Source organism: Amblyomma mixtum, chromosome 1 (genome assembly GCF_055824585.1).
Source record: "Amblyomma mixtum isolate Tamu chromosome 1, ASM5582458v1, whole genome shotgun sequence".
Classification (NCBI taxonomy): Eukaryota; Metazoa; Arthropoda; class Arachnida; order Ixodida; family Ixodidae; genus Amblyomma; species Amblyomma mixtum.
In genome coordinates, this window is record NC_143012.1 from 162,901,886 (window position 1) to 162,926,540 (window position 24,655).

At 51.8% G+C, this 24,655-nt stretch overlaps 1 pseudogene; it reads left to right on the forward strand.

Annotated features, from left to right (window-relative positions):
* The first annotated feature begins 15,590 nt into the window (after nt 1–15,590).
* LOC149369600 (uncharacterized) lies at nt 15,591–22,993 on the forward strand (annotated as a pseudogene).
* Nucleotides 22,994–24,655: the final 1,662 nt, after the last annotated feature.

Sequence of the window (24,655 nt, forward strand, 5' to 3'; positions counted from 1 at the left end):
AACCAATATTAGGAGAATGGAAATCATGCACACATCAGGAACGCTTTTGTGAAGTTATTTTATGCCGTTTACGTATTGGACACAAACACTTTCTGTCAAGCCAGTCATAGGCTTTTTGGGTGTACCCCCTAACATCCCTGATGTTTAAATAAATGTATTTGTATTTGTATTTACCCACAACTTTGTACTTAAAATTCAGGGGGCACTTTGACTGTCTAAAGTGCGTAGAGGCGAAAGCGTTTTCCGCACCACTTTGACTGCTTCTGTGGCACTGGTGGCGTCACATGTAATTCAGTACCAATTACTAAGTGATGGCAAATCACCAAGTAATGGTTAATTACTGATTAATGCCTGAATACTAATTAACTGCTAATTAATGACGCTTAAGCTTCGCCTTTAGGAGTGGAACGCGACAGCGTGTTGTAGCGCTGCCAGGGAGTCCACGCCACCACCCGTTCGGCGCGATGCGTTTCCCTTTGAACGCAACGCTTTTTGAGGAAAGGAAATGGCGCCGTAATTCTGAACCGCACCGTACAGGAAGGGGGGAAGTGGGAGTGAAAGAAGAAAGAGATAGAGGGGCCGTAATGGAAAAAATAAAAAGTGTATTTGAAAGAAAAAGAAATTACGCAGTAACGGTCTCACATATCTCGGTATGCACCCGTCAAAATTCAGGGGGGCACTTTTTTGCGTAAAGTGCGGCCACTGATGTGTGGTTAAGATGTTAAGCTTCGCCTCTAAGTGGAACGCGACAGCGTCTTGCAACGCTGCCAGGGAGTCCATCGAACGCCATCGCCCATTCGGTTCTACGCCGCGCTCGTCGGTAAATTGGTTTTTGAGGAAAGGAAATGTATCTGTCTCTCACATCTCGGTGGACACCTAAACCTCGCCGGAAGGGAAGGGAGGGGGATGGGAGTGAGCGAAGACACCGTATTCAGTAGACGCGCCTTTGTTCATTCCAAACCATCGAGCTGGAATGGCGGAGTGGATAGCATGCTCGTCTCGCACTCCGAAGACCGGGGCTCGATTGCCGAGCTCGAGCAATTTCCTACTCGGTCTTATTTATTTATATGGCCTGACTAGCAAAGTTAATTAGGCTAACTGGGTAATTAAGCAATTAACTAAGCTCAGTCCCACTTACTTGGAGCATCACTACATGATCCCTTCAATTGGTTGCATGGTTACTAGCCAAAGTACAATTGGCCCCGTTTGAAATTCGCGCACTGTGACGTCAAGACCGTTTCGACCAATTGAAAAGCGTGACATTTCTGTCGACAACTGCTGCTTACAACGATGAGACATTAAAGGCTTTCGCCTTAAAAAAACAAGACAAACCTATCTGTGAAAAATGCAGAGATGAACTGACAGTAACATATCTTAATCTCATGCATAGAACTTGAAACACTCACACAAGTTTTATGCGAAGCATACTACTTTAGCTACCACTTCAGCCCTTCACCGTGGTTATGCGCCTCCAAATCACGTGATACATGACGTCACACCACGTGACACGATGACGTCACGACAGTGGAGAAACGGGGGCCCACCTCGCGCCGTCGCTGTGGTTGTGCGCCTCCAAATTACACGACACGATGATGCCACACCACGTGACACGATGACGTCATGACAGATCGCCGTAACGCGCTGGGAGAGGGAGAACGATGCCATCGCACAGACGCCGGAATGTCCTCGAGCGGCATTCCCGCGCATTTCGAACGCGCGTTCAAACTCGGTGTAGGTGAAACGCTCGCTCCACCGGGCAGGCAGACGCGGCTTCCGTGGCAATCCAGGCGCTCACCCAACGCGCGTCTCGGGGTTAGTCGGCGTTCAACTGTAGCCATGCCGTTGTCTTCCCCCACGACGAAGGCTTCTAGTGGTTGTATTAAAATGACCAAGTATTCAACCAAGGAAAGCCATGTATTACCAAGCCTAGCCGTCAATATGCTTCGCATCTGACTAGGCTTAACCTTAGCTAAGCCTCAGCCATTTTTTTTTACCCCGTTTTACAACCAATTGTTCCGCCGAAAAGTCGGAATACATCGTGGTTTCTAACGCTCCTCAAAAAACCGCTTCTTCCTACCGCGAACTCATTCAACTCTCTCTCGCGCAAACCCCTATTCCCCGACGGAGCCACATCAAGATCCTTGGCTTCACTTTTCAACAAGATGGCAAGTGCAACGTGTGGCTTAGCCAACTCCTGCAACAACTGAACCAAATTCGCCACATGCTGTCCCGCATATCTCGTCAAAAGCATGGACTCAGAGAACACGAACTCCGTCGAGTTATAGAAGCACTCGTTTATTCGAGGGTCATGTACGCCTACCCCTATCAACGCCTCACATCCTCTCAAGTAAGCAAACTGGAAGCCTCTCTGCGTCGCTTCACTCGATTAGCCATGGGAGTTCCCATCTACGCCGCAAATGCTCTGATCGCAGACGCCGCCATTTTCAACTCCCTCGAAGAACGCGCAGCAGCACACCACCGAGCCCAGATACACCGTCTCTCTACCTCCGAGCAAGGCAGAGACCTCCTCAGCCTTTTCGGACACACCATTTCCCAACTACCCCCGCTTCAACCATCTGCTCCCCCGTGGAAAAGCCTCCCGCGTCTTACTGTAAAACCCATTCCACGCCACATGTCTCCAACGATAAATCCCGGGCGGCGTGAAGCACTGGCGAACCATTTACCCGTACTGGGCCACGACACTTACTATACCGATGCCCATATCCTCGAGCACCAAGTAGTTACTGCAGTAGTCGGCCCTCGAAGCACCTCCACACATCTCCACACAGGAGTGCCCTCCTCAACCGACGCAGAAACTCTGGCCATAGCAGAGGCGATTACGCTTCACGACCACCTGTCCTCCACCATCACCATACGTGCAGACTCTCAGGCTGCCATACGCTCATTCGAATCTCAAAAACTCCCTCCCCATATCCTAGACACTTTGCTGCAATACCTAACAGCCCACCCTACGCTCCATGTCCGCCTTGAATGGATTCCTGGTCATCAAGGTATACCGGAGAATGAGCTTGCTCATGCTCTGGCCCGTGAAAAAATACCACCGGGCCCTCCGACTGCCTGGCCAGCCCATTATAATCCCAAGGCAGACCGCGCTACACACCGACAGGACCGCCGCGAACACCTTCGCAATTTGCGGCACATGCGACGAACCCTTCCGTCACCCTCCCATTTCCTTTGCCGTGCTGACGCCTCTCTAATTCGACAGGCACAGACTAACTCCCTTCCCTGCGAACTGTATTCCCACTATATCCTTCATAAACCTGGCAAACCCGCCTGTCTCGTGTGCGGAGAGCATCCCTCCAACATTCATACATATTGGTTATGCCCCCGCGCAACTAACTCTCCCACCATACCTTCCTCGCATACCTTGCCTCCCCCCTTTCACCTCACGTGGGCCCGATGGACCGCTCCACCAACCTCTCTGCAGCCCACCCTCTGGCCGCTCCTCGCCGCCCACATCCGACGCATCCAAGGGACACGTGGCCCTACTCTGCCACCGCCGATAAATAGCGCCCACCAAACGGGCAACTAAGAAGGCTCGGACTTGAGCTGAAAAATAAAAGTTATCTCTCTCTCTCTTTACAACCAACACATCCCTTTTCATCCGTCATTGATTTTAGGTGAAGAAGCTCTTATTGATAAGTGAAGCGTTATTACTTTTTAAAAGAAGCCAATGTACTCGAAAAAAACTGAATGCCTACCCGTTCTTTACAATTCATTGACACGCCTCAACATTCCAAGACTGAGAAGAAGGCTGAGGTTCTCATCTAACTCGTTGGGATCCTCGGCGCTCTGCACCGACAAGGACACGCCGAGGCGACCCAACTTTTCTCAAATTTTAACCCTGCGTTTGGCGCATGATAGCCGCCGTTGCTTATGCGCCACTGAACCCAACTCAACTCTCTCATTACCCCACGTACCTATAAGCACGATTCAGGCGTCTGTTGACCCGTGGAGCCATTATGCGCACTTCCTTTGCTTATAATGATCGGAGTGTAAAACATGGTCAATGCCAACGCCAATGAACACGACGAACGCCGACGGTCTGTGGCTTCAGCGCCGCGTTTCTGTCACAACGTTGTAAATGCGAACGCTGCAGCGCACGCCTGTCACTATCGCCACTTAGCTTAAAGGATGGTTGAGGTGTCCACATTTCCAAGAGGGCAATTATGCCCCTTTCCTCTTGTTCAGGTGTCTACCGAGATGTGAACACTTCGCCCTCACCTCACGCTACGTATATCCTGGCATAGCAGAGCTAAGCCGCTGCGAATTTTATATACACCACAAACCACGCAGATGGCTATGCGCAATCGCTACTGCGCATCAGAGAGGGAGAGAGAGGGAAAGGAAGAATGTCGGCGAGGCGATGGAGAACGCGTGGCTGCGGAGAGCAAGCTGACGTTACGCGTCGCTATAGCAAGGGAGCGGCTGATGTCACACCATCTGTTAGGCGCAGCGGCGGCTCTTCTTGGCCGCGTCAACTGAGAGTAGCCAGATGAGCTAAGACGGAGAAACAACTTCTCAACTGGGATTTGCTGAACAGCTGCGGAGAAAGAATGAAAAGGCCAAAGCCAAACGAGCTGCCGAAACACCCGCAGAAAGAGAGGAGCGTCTTGCTTAACGACTCAGAAAAGAAGCTCAAAAGCGGCTTTGGGCCGCGTCCACAGCCAGTGTCACCAGCCAAATGAGTGAAAACGACGAAACAACTACGCAAGAGGAGGTAAAGACTCGCCGCTACACCGACTACATGTTGAAACATGGTGAGAGTGGAAGTGCAACCAGAGTGTTCGCGTCAGACTGTGAACAATCCCTCCGGCAATGTGTGTGATGTGTGCGAGAGACTCTGGCACTTCAAGGATTTGACGCCAATAAGTGACGCCACCCGTGAGACATTGAGTTTGGCATCTGTCGAGATGAGTGGAGCCGTGACTAGGGTGTGCACGTCCTGCAAGGGGTCTTTACTTAAGCAGAAAATTCCTCTATACACCACTATTCCTCTATACACTATTCCTCTATGCGTAGGTGGCGCGCATTGCACCTACGGCGTCGACGGCCGCACCCTCGCGGTCGACTTCTTCCTGACTTTGTGAACAATCCCTCCGGCTATGTGTGTGATGTGTGCGAGAGACTCTGGCACTTCAAGGATTTGACGCCAGTAAGTGACGCCACCCGTGAGACATTGAGTTTGGCATCTGTCGAGATGAGTGGAGCCGTGACTAGGGTGTGCACGTCCTGCAAGGGGTCTTTACTTAAGCAGAAAATTCCTCTATACACCACTATTCCTCTATACACTATTCCTCTATGCGTAGGTGGCGCGCATTGCACCTACGGCGTCGACGGCCGCACCCTCGCGGTCGACTTCTTCCTGACTTTGTGAACAATCCCTCCGGCTATGTGTGTGATGTGTGCGAGAGACTCTGGCACTTCAAGGATTTGACGCCAATAAGTGACGCCACCCGTGAGACATTGAGTTTGGCATCTGTCGAGATGAGTGGAGCCGTGACTAGGGTGTGCACGTCCTGCAAGGGGTCTTTACTTAAGCAGAAAATTCCTCTATACACCACTATTCCTCTATACACTATTCCTCTATGCGTAGGTGGCGCGCATTGCACCTACGGCGTCGACGGCCGCACCCTCGCGGTCGACTTCTTCCTGACTTTGTGAACAATCCCTCCGGCTATGTGTGTGATGTGTGCGAGAGACTCTGGCACTTCAAGGATTTGACGCCAATAAGTGACGCCACCCGTGAGACATTGAGTTTGGCATCTGTCGAGATGAGTGGAGCCGTGACTAGGGTGTGCACGTCCTGCAAGGGGTCTTTACTTAAGCAGAAAATTCCTCTATACACCACTATTCCTCTATACACTATTCCTCTATGCGTAGGTGGCGCGCATTGCACCTACGGCGTCGACGGCCGCACCCTCGCGGTCGACTTCTTCCTGACTTTGTGAACAATCCCTCCGGCTATGTGTGTGATGTGTGCGAGAGACTCTGGCACTTCAAGGATTTGACGCCAGTAAGTGACGCCACCCGTGAGACATTGAGTTTGGCATCTGTCGAGATGAGTGGAGCCGTGACTAGGGTGTGCACGTCCTGCAAGGGGTCTTTACTTAAGCAGAAAATTCCTCTATACACCACTATTCCTCTATACACTATTCCTCTATGCGTAGGTGGCGCGCATTGCACCTACGGCGTCGACGGCCGCACCCTCGCGGTCGACTTCTTCCTGACTTTGTGAACAATCCCTCCGGCTATGTGTGTGATGTGTGCGAGAGACTCTGGCACTTCAAGGATTTGACGCCAGTAAGTGACGCCACCCGTGAGAGATTGAGTTTGGCATCTGTCGAGATGAGTGGAGCCGTGACTAGGGTGTGCACGTCCTGCAAGGGGTCTTTACTTAAGCAGAAAATTCCTCTATACACCACTATTCCTCTATACACTATTCCTCTATGCGTAGGTGGCGCGCATTGCACCTACGGCGTCGACGGCCGCACCCTCGCGGTCGACTTCTTCCTGACTTTGTGAACAATCCCTCCGGCTATGTGTGTGATGTGTGCGAGAGACTCTGGCACTTCAAGGATTTGACGCCAATAAGTGACGCCACCCGTGAGACATTGAGTTTGGCATCTGTCGAGATGAGTGGAGCCGTGACTAGGGTGTGCACGTCCTGCAAGGGGTCTTTACTTAAGCAGAAAATTCCTCTATACACCACTATTCCTCTATACACTATTCCTCTATGCGTAGGTGGCGCGCATTGCACCTACGGCGTCGACGGCCGCACCCTCGCGGTCGACTTCTTCCTGACTTTGTGAACAATCCCTCCGGCTATGTGTGTGATGTGTGCGAGAGACTCTGGCACTTCAAGGATTTGACGCCAATAAGTGACGCCACCCGTGAGACATTGAGTTTGGCATCTGTCGAGATGAGTGGAGCCGTGACTAGGGTGTGCATGTCGTGCAAGGGGTCTTTACTTAAGCAGAAAATTCCTCTATACACCACTATTCCTCTATACACTATTCCTCTATGCGTAGGTGGCGCGCATTGCACCTACGGCGTCGACGGCCGCACCCTCGCGGTCGACTTCTTCCCGACTTTGTGAACAATCCCTCCGGCTATGTGTGTGATGTGTGCGAGAGACTCTGGCACTTCAAGGATTTGACGCCAGTAAGTGACGCCACCCGTGAGACATTGAGTTTGGCATCTGTCGAGATGAGTGGAGCCGTGACTAGGGTGTGCACGTCCTGCAAGGGGTCTTTACTTAAGCAGAAAATTCCTCTATACACCACTATTCCTCTATACACTATTCCTCTATGCGTAGGTGGCGCGCATTGCACCTACGGCGTCGACGGCCGCACCCTCGCGGTCGACTTCTTCCTGACTTTGTGAACAATCCCTCCGGCTATGTGTGTGATGTGTGCGAGAGACTCTGGCACTTCAAGGATTTGACGCCAATAAGTGACGCCACCCGTGAGACATTGAGTTTGGCATCTGTCGAGATGAGTGGAGCCGTGACTAGGGTGTGCATGTCGTGCAAGGGGTCTTTACTTAAGCAGAAAATTCCTCTATACACCACTATTCCTCTATACACTATTCCTCTATGCGTAGGTGGCGCGCATTGCACCTACGGCGTCGACGGCCGCACCCTCGCGGTCGACTTCTTCCTGACTTTGTGAACAATCCCTCCGGCTATGTGTGTGATGTGTGCGAGAGACTCTGGCACTTCAAGGATTTGACGCCAATAAGTGACGCCACCCGTGAGACATTGAGTTTGGCATCTGTCGAGATGAGTGGAGCCGTGACTAGGGTGTGCATGTCGTGCAAGGGGTCTTTACTTAAGCAGAAAATTCCTCTATACACCACTATTCCTCTATGCGTAGGTGGCGCGCATTGCACCTACGGCGTCGACGGCCGCACCCTCGCGGTCGACTTCTTCCTGACTTTGTGAACAATCCCTCCGGCTATGTGTGTGATGTGTGCGAGAGACTCTGGCACTTCAAGGATTTGACGCCAATAAGTGACGCCACCCGTGAGACATTGAGTTTGGCATCTGTCGAGATGAGTGGAGCCGTGACTAGGGTGTGCACGTCCTGCAAGGGGTCTTTACTTAAGCAGAAAATTCCTCTATACACCACTATTCCTCTATACACTATTCCTCTATGCGTAGGTGGCGCGCATTGCACCTACGGCGTCGACGGCCGCACCCTCGCGGTCGACTTCTTCCTGGCTTTGTGAACAATCCCTCCGGCTATGTGTGTGATGTGTGCGAGAGACTCTGGCACTTCAAGGATTTGACGCCAGTAAGTGACGCCACCCGTGAGACATTGAGTTTGGCATCTGTCGAGATGAGTGGAGCCGTGACTAGGGTGTGCACGTCCTGCAAGGGGTCTTTACTTAAGCAGAAAATTCCTCTATACACCACTATTCCTCTATACACTATTCCTCTATGCGTAGGTGGCGCGCATTGCACCTACGGCGTCGACGGCCGCACCCTCGCGGTCGACTTCTTCCTGACTTTGTGAACAATCCCTCCGGCTATGTGTGTGATGTGTGCGAGAGACTCTGGCACTTCAAGGATTTGACGCCAATAAGTGACGCCACCCGTGAGACATTGAGTTTGGCATCTGTCGAGATGAGTGGAGCCGTGACTAGGGTGTGCACGTCCTGCAAGGGGTCTTTACTTAAGCAGAAAATTCCTCTATACACCACTATTCCTCTATACACTATTCCTCTATGCGTAGGTGGCGCGCATTGCACCTACGGCGTCGACGGCCGCACCCTCGCGGTCGACTTCTTCCTGACTTTGTGAACAATCCCTCCGGCTATGTGTGTGATGTGTGCGAGAGACTCTGGCACTTCAAGGATTTGACGCCAGTAAGTGACGCCACCCGTGAGACATTGAGTTTGGCATCTGTCGAGATGAGTGGAGCCGTGACTAGGGTGTGCACGTCCTGCAAGGGGTCTTTACTTAAGCAGAAAATTCCTCTATACACCACTATTCCTCTATACACTATTCCTCTATGCGTAGGTGGCGCGCATTGCACCTACGGCGTCGACGGCCGCACCCTCGCGGTCGACTTCTTCCTGACTTTGTGAACAATCCCTCCGGCTATGTGTGTGATGTGTGCGAGAGACTCTGGCACTTCAAGGATTTGACGCCAATAAGTGACGCCACCCGTGAGACATTGAGTTTGGCATCTGTCGAGATGAGTGGAGCCGTGACTAGGGTGTGCACGTCCTGCAAGGGGTCTTTACTTAAGCAGAAAATTCCTCTATACACCACTATTCCTCTATACACTATTCCTCTATGCGTAGGTGGCGCGCATTGCACCTACGGCGTCGACGGCCGCACCCTCGCGGTCGACTTCTTCCTGACTTTGTGAACAATCCCTCCGGCTATGTGTGTGATGTGTGCGAGAGACTCTGGCACTTCAAGGATTTGACGCCAGTAAGTGACGCCACCCGTGAGACATTGAGTTTGGCATCTGTCGAGATGAGTGGAGCCGTGACTAGGGTGTGCACGTCCTGCAAGGGGTCTTTACTTAAGCAGAAAATTCCTCTATACACCACTATTCCTCTATACACTATTCCTCTATGCGTAGGTGGCGCGCATTGCACCTACGGCGTCGACGGCCGCACCCTCGCGGTCGACTTCTTCCTGACTTTGTGAACAATCCCTCCGGCTATGTGTGTGATGTGTGCGAGAGACTCTGGCACTTCAAGGATTTGACGCCAGTAAGTGACGCCACCCGTGAGAGATTGAGTTTGGCATCTGTCGAGATGAGTGGAGCCGTGACTAGGGTGTGCACGTCCTGCAAGGGGTCTTTACTTAAGCAGAAAATTCCTCTATACACCACTATTCCTCTATACACTATTCCTCTATGCGTAGGTGGCGCGCATTGCACCTACGGCGTCGACGGCCGCACCCTCGCGGTCGACTTCTTCCTGACTTTGTGAACAATCCCTCCGGCTATGTGTGTGATGTGTGCGAGAGACTCTGGCACTTCAAGGATTTGACGCCAATAAGTGACGCCACCCGTGAGACATTGAGTTTGGCATCTGTCGAGATGAGTGGAGCCGTGACTAGGGTGTGCACGTCCTGCAAGGGGTCTTTACTTAAGCAGAAAATTCCTCTATACACCACTATTCCTCTATACACTATTCCTCTATGCGTAGGTGGCGCGCATTGCACCTACGGCGTCGACGGCCGCACCCTCGCGGTCGACTTCTTCCTGACTTTGTGAACAATCCCTCCGGCTATGTGTGTGATGTGTGCGAGAGACTCTGGCACTTCAAGGATTTGACGCCAATAAGTGACGCCACCCGTGAGACATTGAGTTTGGCATCTGTCGAGATGAGTGGAGCCGTGACTAGGGTGTGCATGTCGTGCAAGGGGTCTTTACTTAAGCAGAAAATTCCTCTATACACCACTATTCCTCTATACACTATTCCTCTATGCGTAGGTGGCGCGCATTGCACCTACGGCGTCGACGGCCGCACCCTCGCGGTCGACTTCTTCCCGACTTTGTGAACAATCCCTCCGCCTATGTGTGTGATGTGTGCGAGAGACTCTGGCACTTCAAGGATTTGACGCCAGTAAGTGACGCCACCCGTGAGACATTGAGTTTGGCATCTGTCGAGATGAGTGGAGCCGTGACTAGGGTGTGCACGTCCTGCAAGGGGTCTTTACTTAAGCAGAAAATTCCTCTATACACCACTATTCCTCTATACACTATTCCTCTATGCGTAGGTGGCGCGCATTGCACCTACGGCGTCGACGGCCGCACCCTCGCGGTCGACTTCTTCCTGACTTTGTGAACAATCCCTCCGGCTATGTGTGTGATGTGTGCGAGAGACTCTGGCACTTCAAGGATTTGACGCCAATAAGTGACGCCACCCGTGAGACATTGAGTTTGGCATCTGTCGAGATGAGTGGAGCCGTGACTAGGGTGTGCATGTCGTGCAAGGGGTCTTTACTTAAGCAGAAAATTCCTCTATACACCACTATTCCTCTATACACTATTCCTCTATGCGTAGGTGGCGCGCATTGCACCTACCGCGTCGACGGCCGCACCCTCGCGGTCGACTTCTTCCTGACTTTGTGAACAATCCCTCCGGCTATGTGTGTGATGTGTGCGAGAGACTCTGGCACTTCAAGGATTTGACGCCAATAAGTGACGCCACCCGTGAGACATTGAGTTTGGCATCTGTCGAGATGAGTGGAGCCGTGACTAGGGTGTGCATGTCGTGCAAGGGGTCTTTACTACACCACTATTCCTCTATGCGTAGGTGGCGCGCATTGCACCTACGGCGTCGACGGCCGCACCCTCGCGGTCGACTTCTTCCTGACTTTGTGAACAATCCCTCCGGCTATGTGTGTGATGTGTGCGAGAGACTCTGGCACTTCAAGGATTTGACGCCAGTAAGTGACGCCACCGTGAGACATTGAGTTTGGCATCTGTCGAGATGAGTGGAGCCGTGACTAGGGTGTGCACGTCCTGCAAGGGGTCTTTACTTAAGCAGAAAATTCCTCTATACACCACTATTCCTCTATACACTATTCCTCTATGCGTAGGTGGCGCGCATTGCACCTACGGCGTCGACGGCCGCACCCTCGCGGTCGACTTCTTCCTGACTTTGTGAACAATCCCTCCGGCTATGTGTGTGATGTGTGCGAGAGACTCTGGCACTTCAAGGATTTGACGCCAATAAGTGACGCCACCCGTGAGACATTGAGTTTGGCATCTGTCGAGATGAGTGGAGCCGTGACTAGGGTGTGCATGTCGTGCAAGGGGTCTTTACTTAAGCAGAAAATTCCTCTATACACCACTATTCCTCTATACACTATTCCTCTATGCGTAGGTGGCGCGCATTGCACCTACGGCGTCGACGGCCGCACCCTCGCGGTCGACTTCTTCCTGACTTTGTGAACAATCCCTCCGGCTATGTGTGTGATGTGTGCGAGAGACTCTGGCACTTCAAGGATTTGACGCCAGTAAGTGACGCCACCCGTGAGACATTGAGTTTGGCATCTGTCGAGATGAGTGGAGCCGTGACTAGGGTGTGCACGTCCTGCAAGGGGTCTTTACTTAAGCAGAAAATTCCTCTATACACCACTATTCCTCTATACACTATTCCTCTATGCGTAGGTGGCGCGCATTGCACCTACGGCGTCGACGGCCGCACCCTCGCGGTCGACTTCTTCCTGACTTTGTGAACAATCCCTCCGGCTATGTGTGTGATGTGTGCGAGAGACTCTGGCACTTCAAGGATTTGACGCCAATAAGTGACGCCACCCGTGAGACATTGAGTTTGGCATCTGTCGAGATGAGTGGAGCCGTGACTAGGGTGTGCATGTCGTGCAAGGGGTCTTTACTTAAGCAGAAAATTCCTCTATACACCACTATTCCTCTATACACTATTCCTCTATGCGTAGGTGGCGCGCATTGCACCTACGGCGTCGACGGCCGTACCCTCGCGGTCGACTTCTTCCTGGGTGGAATGCGCGTCAGAGCGTTGGTGGTTTACGCGCCAGCCCGCCGCTCTGATTCTTCTAGTTTTTTCGATCTGTTAGATACTTTTCTGTTAGACAGTTACCCTTGTTTTCTTGTCGGCGATTTCAATTGTGTTTTGGATCCCGTTCGAGACGTTCGCGGTCCAGGCCAGGGGCGACCCTACGCCGGGGCCCGGTCTCTGCGGGACATTTGTATTCAGTTTTGTTTAACAGACGCGTGGGTTAAGTTACACGGAGACAGTTTTGGTGGCACCTGGGAGCGGGGCATGTCTGGCAGTCGAATTGATAAATTTTTGTTCCCGCGCGAACTTGAGTGTTGTTTAGTAGCGTGTGATGTGCTCGCGTTTCCCCCGGGCACCCCGCGCAGCGCATCAGCGATCATCGACCAGGAGCAGCAGCGCGTCTGTCATCCGTGACGCATTTACGCGCCACTTTTCGCTGCTCTTTGCTTCTGGGACCGAAAGGCGAGCCACCAGCCCTTACACGGACGCCCTCCGTAGCTTTTGCACCACTCTACCACAAGTTCCGGACGATTTAGGCGCGCAGCTTAGCGCCCCGGTCACCCCCGACGAGCTGTTGGCCACGGTGAAAGGCATGAACACCGCCTCAGCTCCAGGCCCTGGAGGCATACCCACCAGCTTCTATGCGAGGTTCTACACCGTCTTGGAGTTTCACCTTCTCCGGATGGTGAACGCCTTTGTCAGGGACGGCGAGAGGCCGGAGTCTTTTAGAGAGAGCCGTGTAGCGCTCATCCTGAAGCCTGGCGGGTGCCCATCTGACCCGCAAGCGTGGCGCCCGATCACTCTGCTTAACGCAGATTACAAGATCGTAGCGTCACTGCTGGCCAAAAGGTTGAGCAAGGTTTTAGCGGTGCTTGTAAGCCCTGCGCAGACCTGCAGTGTGCCCGGACGCTCGGTTTTCTCGTCTCTCGCACTAACGCGTGACTTGTTCACGTTCACCTCGAGAACGGGAATCCCGGGTTGTTTCGTCTCGCTCGATCAGGCTTGATCGTGTCGAGCACCGCTACCTATTCGGCGTCCTCGGGGCTTTCAGCTTTCCGCCAGAGTTCGTGGAGCGTTTAGAGCAGCTGTATTCGGGCCTCAGCCCGTTTGCTTTTTAACGGCTCGTTCAGCGACCCGTTTAGTATAGAACGCGGCATTAGACAGGGCTGTCCCCTGTCGCCAATGTTGTTCGTCCTATGCTTGGACCTATTCCTGCGCCGCATAGCAGCGAGTCCATCGGTGCGCGGATTCCCCCTACCAGGTCAAGGTCAGGTCAAGGTTTCCGCATACGCCGACGACGTGTCCCTATTTCTGCGGGACGAGGACAGCTACGTAGCGTGTTTACGGCTTTTCTCGAGTTATAGCGAGCTGTCTGGTGCCCTGCTTAACAGGAGCAAGAGCAAAGCTTTGCGCTTTGGCTCCTTTTCGTCTGACCTGCTGGGCGACGTAGAGTGGGTATCGGCGGTAAAGGTGTTAGGTGTCCTGTTCCTCTCCTCAGGGGAGGTGGCTCGAGAAACGTGGTCCGAGCTGAGAGCGAACGCAGAGCGACGTCTGGCAGTTGCAGCGAATTTCCATCTCTCGCTGTCAGAGCGCGCGTTCGTGATAAGATCGTCCGCGTGCGCGTCGCTCTTTTACATCTCCCGCGTCGCTTGCCCGCCGCGCACTTTTACGCGTCGTTTGGCCACACTATGTGGCAGTTTTTTCTGGGCGGGAAAGATGGAGTCCGTCGCTCGCGCGCTCCTCCGTCTTCCCACGAGCATGGGCGGGTTTAGCTTGCCCAACCTGCGCACTATGTGCAGCGTCCTTGCTGTTCGAGGCGTCCGCGACCTAGTCAACGCCACCGACTACCCGGGGAGAGGGCTCCCCGACTACCTTCTCGGGACTTCGCGGCGTCTCTTTTTTGGTAATTGCACAGGTCGTTCAGCCGAACAGCAGCCGGGGTTCTTCCGGTATGTCTGCCGGACGGCCGAGTCCCTCACCGCCACCCTGCCCGAGGTCGACGTCTCTGAGACGCAGGCCTCCCGCGTTTGCGAGCTCCTGGCAATTCAGGAGGCTACACCCGACCAGCTACAGCGGAGCAGGCGGGTACGGTGGCGGGACTTGACGTCACACACGTTACCACCAGACGTCCGCGACTTCGGCTGGCTGCGAGGCTGGAGTGTCCTTCCGACGGGGGTCCGCATCGCCGCGTGGGGTATCGCTCCTTCTTCGCGGTGTCCCCAGTGCGGTGCGACCGAGACCCTTGAGCACGCCATGTTCGAGTGCGTCGTGGCGCGCACTTTTTGGAGACTTTTGTCCCGCATGTTTTTTGTAACTCTCGACGCGCGCACTAGGCCGCGCGACTTTTTTGAGCGCGTGCTCCTTTGTGTGGGCGCTTTTGTGTTGTGGCGCCAGCGTGGCGTCGTGTCTCTACAGGGCCGACCGCAGCGAGCCATGTTCCCCCTGCTCCAGCGGGTTCGGGCGCGCCTCTTCCAACAGGCGTGCCTGGACCGAGTGATGCTCCCCGAGGAAGAGTTCCTTCGGCGTTGGAGCACTCGCTTCATCGCCGTCGACAGGGGCCGCGTGACCGTACGGCTCCTGCCTTATTGAGTGTGTGCAGTGCGCGGTGTTGTTGCGCGTTTCTTATTTAGTTAGGGAGCGTGCTTCCCCCGCGGCATCCGGACATTATGGACACTGTGGAGATTCTTACGTGCAGTACATGACTTTTGTTTTCAGGGCGAGAGGAGTCGCCGTCGTGTCTTGAGTGATCGCTTTTCCGTAATCGAGCGACACTAGTCGCGAACTGTACTCTTGTATTTTTTGAGGGACTGTGGTCCCTTATCGTGTAACCATGGGGTCCAGTAAAATTCTCTTGGAAGAAAATTCCTTTATACACTGTGACTAACGGGTATCGCTACCCACCGAAGCCGTTGATTTTGCCGGTGCTAAATGCTGTGGCGGAACGTTTGATATCGCCACGTATACCATTTGTGCACATCAGGTGACTTCTAAATTGGAGGAACGGACAGTTCGGTATAAAGGGACGAGTTATCAACGTCCCTGTGGATACCGATGTGATGCTGAAACAGCTGCCTCGCAATATTGAAGGAGATAAGAGCATAGTGGTCAACTTGAAGAGGAGAATGTTCTCCAAGACTACTTACCTCTCCAATGTGGTGTCTCGCGATGTGTTGGCACCGTGGGTTCAGGTGCTCAGAGGGTCGACGGTGGCGCCGCCAGACGTTCGGCAAGTGAAGCAGGCAGTGTGATCCCCATAACAGACGAGAGCGTTGTGATGGCTGCGTTCGAGGCGGCGCAATGTCGCGCGCAAACTGCTGTGTCGTAAACTGCCACAATACATACCGGAATTGCCCTCCTGGAACAAGGTTTTACCGTTTTTCTACGAGGTCATGCCTTCAACACCAGCGAGACCAATGGATTTCCTGCGTGCGTCGCATGAAATGAGTCTTTCACGTGTGGCGTAGGCGCGGTGGTGCATTTGACGACGTTCCTTCTGCATTTCACGTGCATTTGACGACGTTCAGTGCCGACGGGAGCGAGTGGAAGCCACAGGAGTGGTCGAATATTTGCAGCGTGCATTTCGTTAGCGGTCAGCCGTCAACTAACCCGGCATCTCCTTCATACACACCTACAATTTTTCCGTAGGCATACCGTCACCGCACTACTACAGCCGACGAGAAAAAATCGCGCTTTCAACGGTGAGGCTTGTCTTGTTGCCAATTAAATACGTTGTGGCTGTTCGTAAACGTAGCCCTTGACTACCCACGATAGGAAAGGTCGCGTTTTTTAGTTACGTAAGCTGCCGTGTCGGCAATGCTGCTGTTTTCTCCCGCGGAGGCGTTGGCACAGAACTCATGTGTCTGTTCATAAACGCCGCCCTTGACTGTTCACGACGGGAAAACTCACGTTTCTTGGTTACGGAAGCTGCCGTGTCGGCAATGCTGCTGTTTTCTCCCGCGGAGGCGTTGGCACAGAACTCATGTGTCTGTTCATAAACGCAGCCCTTGACTGTTCACGACGGGAAAACTCACGTTTCTTGGTTACGTAAGCTGCCGTGTCGGCAATGCTGCTGTTTTCTCCCGCGGAGGCGTTGGCACAGAACTCATGTGTCTGTTCATAAACGCAGCCCTTGACTGTTCACGACGGGAAAACTCACGTTTCTTGGTTATGTAAGCTGCCGTGTCGGCAATGCTGCTGTTTTCTCCCGCGGAGGCGTTGGCACAGAACTCATGTGTCTGTTCATAAACGCAGCCCTTGACTGTTTACGACGGGAAAACTCGCGTTTCTTGGTTACGGAAGCTGCCGTGTCGGCAATGCTGCTGTTTTCTCCCGCGGAGGCGTTGGCACAGAACTCATGTGTCTGTTCATAAACGCAGCCCTTGACTGTTCACGACGGGAAAACTCGCGTTTCTTGGTTACGGAAGCTGCCGTGTCGGCAATGCTGCTGTTTTCTCCCGCGGAGGCGTTGGCACAGAACTCATGTGTCTGTTCATAAACGCAGCCCTTGACTGTTCACGACGGGAAAACTCGCGTTTCTTGGTTACGGAACCTGCCGTGTCGGCAATGCTGCTGTTTTCTCCCGCGGAGGCGTTGGCACAGAACTCATGTGTCTGTTCATCAACGCAGCCCTTGACTGTTCACGACGGGAAAACTCGCGTTTCTTGGTTACGGAAGCTGCCGTGTCGGCAATGCTGCTGTTTTCTCCCGCGGAGGCGTTGGCACAGAACTCATGTGTCTGTTCATAAACGCAGCCCTTGACTGTTCACGACGGGAAAACTCGCGTTTCTTGGTTACGGAAGCTGCCGTGTCGGCAATGCTGCTGTTTTCTCCCGCGGAGGCGTTGGCACAGAACTCATGTGTCTGTTCATAAACGCAGCCCTTGACTGTTCACGACGGGAAAACTCGCGTTTCTTGGTTACGGAAGCTGCCGTGTCGGCAATGCTGCTGTTTTCTCCCGCGGAGGCGTTGGCACAGAACTCATGTGTCTGTTCATAAACGCAGCCCTTGACTGTTCACGACGGGAAAACTCGTGTTTCTTGGTTACGGAAGCTGCCGTGTCGGCAATGCTGCTGTTTTCTCCCGCGGACGCGTTGGCACAGAACTCATGTGTCTGTTCATAAACGCAGCCCTTGACTGTTCACGACGGGAAAACTCGCGTTTCTTGGTTACGGAAGCTGCCGTGTCGGCAATGCTGCTGTTTTCTCCCGCGGAGGCGTTGGCACAGAACTCATGTGTCTGTTCATAAACGCAGCCCCTGACTGTTCACGACGGGAAAACTCGCGTTTCTTGGTTACGTAAGCTGCCGTGTCGGCAATGCTGCTGTTTTCTCCCGCGGAGGCGTTGGCACAGAACTCATGTGTCTGTTCATAAACGCAGCCCTTGACTGTTCACGGCGGGAAAACTCGCGTTTCTTGGTTACGGAAGCTGCCGTGTCGGCAATGCTGCTGTTTTCTCCCGCGGAGGCGTTGGCACAGAACTCATGTGTCTGTTCATAAACGCAGCCCTTGACTGTTCACGACGGGAAAACTCGCGTTTCTTGGTTACGGAAGCTGCCGTGTCGGCAATGCTGCTGTTTTCTCCCGCGGAGGCGTTGGCACAGAACTCATGTGTCTGTTCATAAACGCAGCCCTTGACTGTTCACGACGGGAAAACTCGCGTTTCTTGGTTACGGAAGCTGCCGTGTCGGCAATGCTGCTGTTTTTTTCCCGCGGAGGCGTTGGCACAGAACTCATGTGTCTGCTCATAAACGCAGCCCTTGACTGTTCACGACGGGAAAACTCGCGTTTCTTGGTTACGGAAGCTGCCGTGTCGGCAATGCTGCTGTTTTTCCCGCGGAGGCGTTGGCACAGAACTCATGTGTCTGTTCATAAACGCAGCCCTTGACTGTTCACGACGGGAAAACTCGCGTTTCTTGGTTACGGAAGCTGCCGTGTCGGCAATGCTGCTGTTTTCTCCCGCGGAGGCGTTGGCACAGAACTCATGTGTCTGTTCATAAACGCAGGCCTTGACTGTTCACGACGGGAAAACTCGCGTTTCTTGGTTACGGAAGCTGCCGTGTCGGCAATGCTGCTGTTTTCTCCCGCGGAGGCGTTGGCACAGAACTCATGTGTCTGTTCATAAACGCAGCCCTTGACTGTTCACGGCGGGAAAACTCGCGTTTCTTAGTTACGGAAGCTGCCGTGTCGGCAATGCTGCTGTTTTCTCCCGCGGAGGCGTTGGCACAGAACTCATGTGTCTGTTCATAAACGCAGCCCTTGACTGTTCACGGCGGGAAAACTCGCGTTTCTTGGTTACGGAAGCTGCCGTGTCGGCAATGCTGCTGTTTTCTCCCGCGGAGGCGTTGGCACAGAACTCATGTGTCTGTTCATAAATGCAGCCCTTGACTGTTCACGACGGGAAAACTCGCGTTTCTTGGTTACGGAAGCTGCCGTGTCGGCAATGCTGCTGTTTTCTCCCGCGGAGGCGTTGGCACAGAACTCATGTGTCTGTTCATAAACGCAGCCCTTGACTGTTCACGACGGGAAAACTCGCGTTTCTTGGTTACGGAAGCTGCCGTGTCGGCAATGCTGCTGTTTTCTCCCGCGGAGGCGTTGGCACAGAACTCATGTGTCTGTTCATAAACGCAGCCCTTGACTGTTCACGACGGGAAAACTCGTGTTTCTTGGTTACGGAAGCTGCCGTGTCGGCAATGCTGCTGTTTTCTCCCGCGGAGGCGTTGGCACAGAACTCATGTGTCTGTTCATAAACGCAGCCCTTGACTGTTCACGACGGGAAAACTCGCGTTTCTTGGTTACGGAAGCAACCGTGTCGGCAATGCTGCTGTTTTTTTCCCGCGGAGGCGCTGGCACAGAACTCATGTGTCTGTTCATAAACGCAGCCCTTGACTGTTCACGACGGGAAAACTCGCGTTTCTTGGTTACGGAAGCTGCCGTGTCGGCAATGCTGCTGTTTTCTCCCGCGGAGGCGTTGGCACAGAACTCGTGTCTGTTCATAAACGCAGCCCTTGACTGTTCACGACGGGAAAACTCGCGTTTCTTGGTTACGGAAGCTGCCGTGTCGGCAATGCTGCTGTTTTCTCCCGCGGAGACGTTGGCACAGAACTCATGTGTCTGTTCATAAACGCAGCCCTTGACTGTTCACGACGGGAAAACTCGCGTTTCTTGGTTACGGAAGCTGCCGTGTCGGCAATGCTGCTGTTTTCTCCCGCGGAGGCGTTGGCACAGAACTCATGTGTCTGTTCATATACGCAGCCCTTGACTGTTCACGACGGGAAAACTCGCGTTTCTTGGTTACGGAAGCTGCCGTGTCGGCAATGCTGCTGTTTTCTCCCGCGGAGGCGTTGGCACAGAACTCATGTGTCTGTTCATAAACGCAGCCCTTGACTGTTCACGACGGGAAAACTCGCGTTTCTTGGTTACGTAAGCTGCCGTGTCGGCAATGCTGCTGTTTTCTCCCGCGGAGGCGGTGGCACAGAACTCATGTGTCTGTTCATAAACGCAGCCCTTGACTGTTCACGGCGGGAAAACTCGCGTTTCTTGGTTACGGAAGCTGCCGTGTCGGCAATGCTGCTGTTTTCTCCCGCGGAGGCGTTGGCACAGAACTCATGTGTCTGTTCATAAACGCAGCCCTTGACTGTTCACGACGGGAAAACTCGCGTTTCTTGGTTACGGAAGCTGCCGTGTCGGCAATGCTGCTGTTTTCTCCCGCGGAGGCGTTGGCACAGAACTCATGTGTCTGTTCATAAACGCAGCCCTTGACTGTTCACGACGGGAAAACTCGCGTTTCTTGGTTACGGAAGCTGCCGTGTCGGCAATGCTGCTGTTTTCTCCCGCGGAGGCGTTGGCACAGAACTCATGTGTCTGTTCATAAACGCAGCCCTTGACTGTTCACGACGGGAAAACTCGCGTTTCTTGGTTACGGAAGCTGCCGTGTCGGCAATGCTGCTGTTTTCTCCCGCGGAGGCGTTGGCACAGAACTCATGTGTCTGTTCATAAACGCAGCCCTTGACTGTTCACGACGGGAAAACTCGCGTTTCTTGGTTACGGAAGCTGCCGTGTCGGCAATGCTGCTGTTTTCTCCCGCGGAGGCGTTGGCACAGAACTCATGTGTCTGTTCATAAACGCAGCCCTTGACTGTTCACGACGGGAAAACTCGCGTTTCTTGGTTACGGAAGCTGCCGTGTCGGCAATGCTGCTGTTTTCTCCCGCGGAGGCGTTGGCACAGAACTCATGTGTCTGTTCATAAACGCAGCCCTTGACTGTTCACGACGGGAAAACTCGCGTCTCTTGGTTACGGAAGCTGCCGTGTCGGCAATGCTGCGGGTTTGGGCGCGGAGATGTTGCCGCAGAACTCGGCTCCGCGCGCCATCGCAAGATGTTTTTCGCGATGCATTCTTTACCTCTATTAATCGCCGAGCTACTTGAGTAGTTGGAAAAGTCTAATGACCGCACGGCGCGCGCGATAGCAGCATAAGAGTTGATTGCATGCGTGTAGCTTTTGGGAGCTCTTATGGTGAACTGATCGAATTTGTTTGCGCACACATTTTGTTCCTGCTCGCGAATTGCCCCATGCATATTCCTCTTTTTTTTCTATTCAGAAGCTACATGTTCGGGAAAAGGCCTCTTCTACATAAAGTTGTCCGAGAAGAAATTGACATTTGAGTGCCCATTTATGAGCCTTCTGATAGGTTAGAGAAACCATTAAGTATTCTAGAAATATTTTAAGCATATTTATTTTCATGAATTTGATGCCAGTGCCTAATTTATTACTTATTGGCAGGCATTGCATATTTGCCCATGAGTTATGTTTAGCAGCATAATATGCAACTGCTTACTGAAATTTTCTCACTGCAGTTACCAGTCAAGGGCTTTTTATTGGCCTGAATTCTAGCTGCATTTTCGTTACTGAACACGATGTGTAACAGTTTAAGGTGCACTATTAATGGCATTTTCATGTTTGTGACTTAGGTGGACCAAACGGGCATACAGTGTGGCAGCTGGCAATGAAGACTGTCCAGTTGATGAAGGTGCGCAGGTGGCCGCAGAGTCGCCACAACCAGAGTCGTCACATGTTGACATGTATGCTGGAGGTAAACAAGAGGTAGCATGCTGTTTGCTTTAAAATGTTACCTTCCATTTTTACTTGTCTTACTACAAAAACTATAGTATCATATGTTTTGCCCTTTCAGGCTTCTACACAGGCGGATGAGGGCAGCTTAGGCGCATCTGCATCCTGTGTGGTTTTGAGTTGTTGTTTATATTCAGAAGAACTCGAAGCGTCTGTACAGTGCTGTCATATTCAGCCTTTAGGCACGATAAAATATGCCAAAAGTGTAGGAACCATCAACGTGAATGAGATCAGGCCAAGAGGAGTCAATGGCTATGAATCCGTGTAATCTGGAGATGGTGAAGCCCTCAGGGATTTGACTGGTGTTGCAGTTGCCAGCTTTTCGGTTCTTCTGGGTATGCTGACACAGGTGCGTTCTGAATCTCGTACTAACCAGTGCGAGCAGGTTAACCACATTTCACCGTGCACAGCAGCTGACACATGCACAACACTTAGTGCATGGCTCTGGATGCGAAATGAATTAAAATCTCTAGCTGTAAATGTAACACTGGCTCTAAAACACCAAAGTTGTTTAATGACTGAAAAGAATAATTTTGGGACATGATTTTCTCACATCATGCAGGCCAAAGCATCACTAGCAACTGACATCACTGCTGGAAGCCGGCTTCTGCTATTGGTAATGGATATGAAGCACGGGTTGACTTTTACAGCGGTGGGAGCCTTGTTTGGCACGGATCGCACAACTGCCTCACGTATATTCCATGCCATTTTGAATACCTTGTACAGCAAGCCACAGGGATGGCTGGTTTGGTTTTCGCGGGATGTGGTGCAGGAGACTATGCCTTCTTCATTCAGCAATGAGTTTTCCATGTGCAGGGTTATTATCGATTGCACTGATGTCCCCATCGAAAAACAGGCTGAGGTACACGAGCAAGTCAACTGCTGTAGCAGCTATAAGAGCACATTCACATTGAAATTCCTAACTGGCAAAACTCCATCAGGCTTCATAACTTTTGTTTCAAATCTCTTTGGTGGGAGGTCAACTGATACCTACATTGCCACTAATTGTGGTCTGCTGGAACTTCTTGAGCCAGATGACCTGGTGATGGCAGACAAAGTGTTCCCTCACATCAGGTGTGATTTAGATGCACGCAAGGTTGACCTTGAAATGTCGCCTTTTGCCCACATGAACGAGCAGTTCACATCTGCTGAAGTTGAGCAGACATACAAGGTGGCATCACATCGCATCAGTGTAGAGCGATGCATCCAGAGGATTAAAGTGTACAAAATATTGAGTACTCGGTTGTCATGGGACTTGAGAGTGCATATTGATAAGATGGTGCACATGTGTTGCGTTCTGGCAAACATGCAAGCACCGATCTTTAAAGTGTGATTGCATTTTTGAAGGACTGGTGATAAAAGAGCTATCATTTTTAGGCACCGAACATGATTTTGGAGTATTAAGGCTGCTGAATATTTGTATCCATGTTTTCATTGCTGTACTCTGTGGTCTCTTTGCAACTATTTCACTGCTGAATTGTTTACTGGCATTTCTCAGTATTAATTGTTTCTGATAACAAAAAATGCTTTAGCAGTGAAGTGACTATAAATACTGTTCTGGCAAAACAAGACTCGCCTACTTGTCTAGACTGTTGCAGATTCTGCAGAAGTCATAAAGTTTATAAGTCATGATGATTAAAATAAACCTGTTTATTGCAAACCAAAACGTGGAATTGGGTGCTGAATCATAGATCACATGATAAAAATATCACAGTTATACAAATTATAATACTGAGTCCTAGATTACATAATGACAAGATCACAGTTATGCTGATTATGTCACTGAATTGTAGATCATATGATGCCAAGATCACAGTTATACAGATTATGCACTGAATCATAGATCACGTAATGAAAATATAGCAGTTAAACAGAATATATCACAGTCATGCACAATTGAGCCTGAGTCGCTTCGGGACGTTAAACCCCAATAAGCCAAGCCTGAATATAGGAGCGTGCATTGATATTCTATTCCAGTACTGTGATGCGTCACACGAGCATGATGTCCAAGTTGTTGCAAGCATACGTGAATCATGGAAACCATGCCACCAACACTTCACACTTTTGCTTCTGCTACAGACACATCATCACAAAGTAGAAGTGGATGACAGTTCTCAATGTATAGAAATCACTCTCAGAAAAGATGTGTGCACCTGTTCTGTCAATTCAATGCAACTTTGTTGCAAAATTGGACTTAGTGGTATCATGCCTGCAATATGGCAAATTAATAATATGGCGTTACTAAAAGTACACATTCAGGTACAAAATGGCTGTTTTCTGCGCTGCAATTTTAGCCTTCATACTTCTTTTCCTCAACACGAATGCGTAAGTGTCTTCATTACCTCTGTCTTGTAATATTTTAAGTAAAACCATTCGAGTTTAGCTTTACAGGAGCCGCGTTGCCAGGAACACCAGCACAGCCACACTGGCTATAAAGGTGGCCGTAAGAAGTGTAGTTTTAACGCTCCGTTTTGGCTGATGCGTAAAACCAAAGTGCTGACTCTGCTGCAACCGCCCACTGGCGACGATGAAACCGAAATGAAGCGGTATAACTGGCTGAAGAAGACATTTCAAGCCATGCATGGCACTCTGGACACAACCGAGTATCAATCATTTGATGACATGTTCAAGCATTACGGTGTTAAAAGTTTTGAAGAATACGAAGTGATGCGAAGTGGATTAGCGAGGCCGACGCTGTTGCTTAAATGAGACATAGCCCAAACGTGTCAACCCATTTAATCCTTGGATTGCCTCTGTGCTGAAATCAAACATGGACCTACAGGTGATCCTTGACGTGTACGCTTGTGCCCCGTATGTTGTCGAGTACGTGAACAAGGCTAACCGTGCAGTGTCAAATTTGAGCCGAGCCGTAAAGTCACTCATTGAGGAAGACTCAGACGCCCAACTCTCCTTTGAAAGAGTCATAAAGAACGGGATAGTCACTTCCTGTCCTAAAGCGGCCATCTTGAAGTCGTTCCCACATGTCATCAATGAG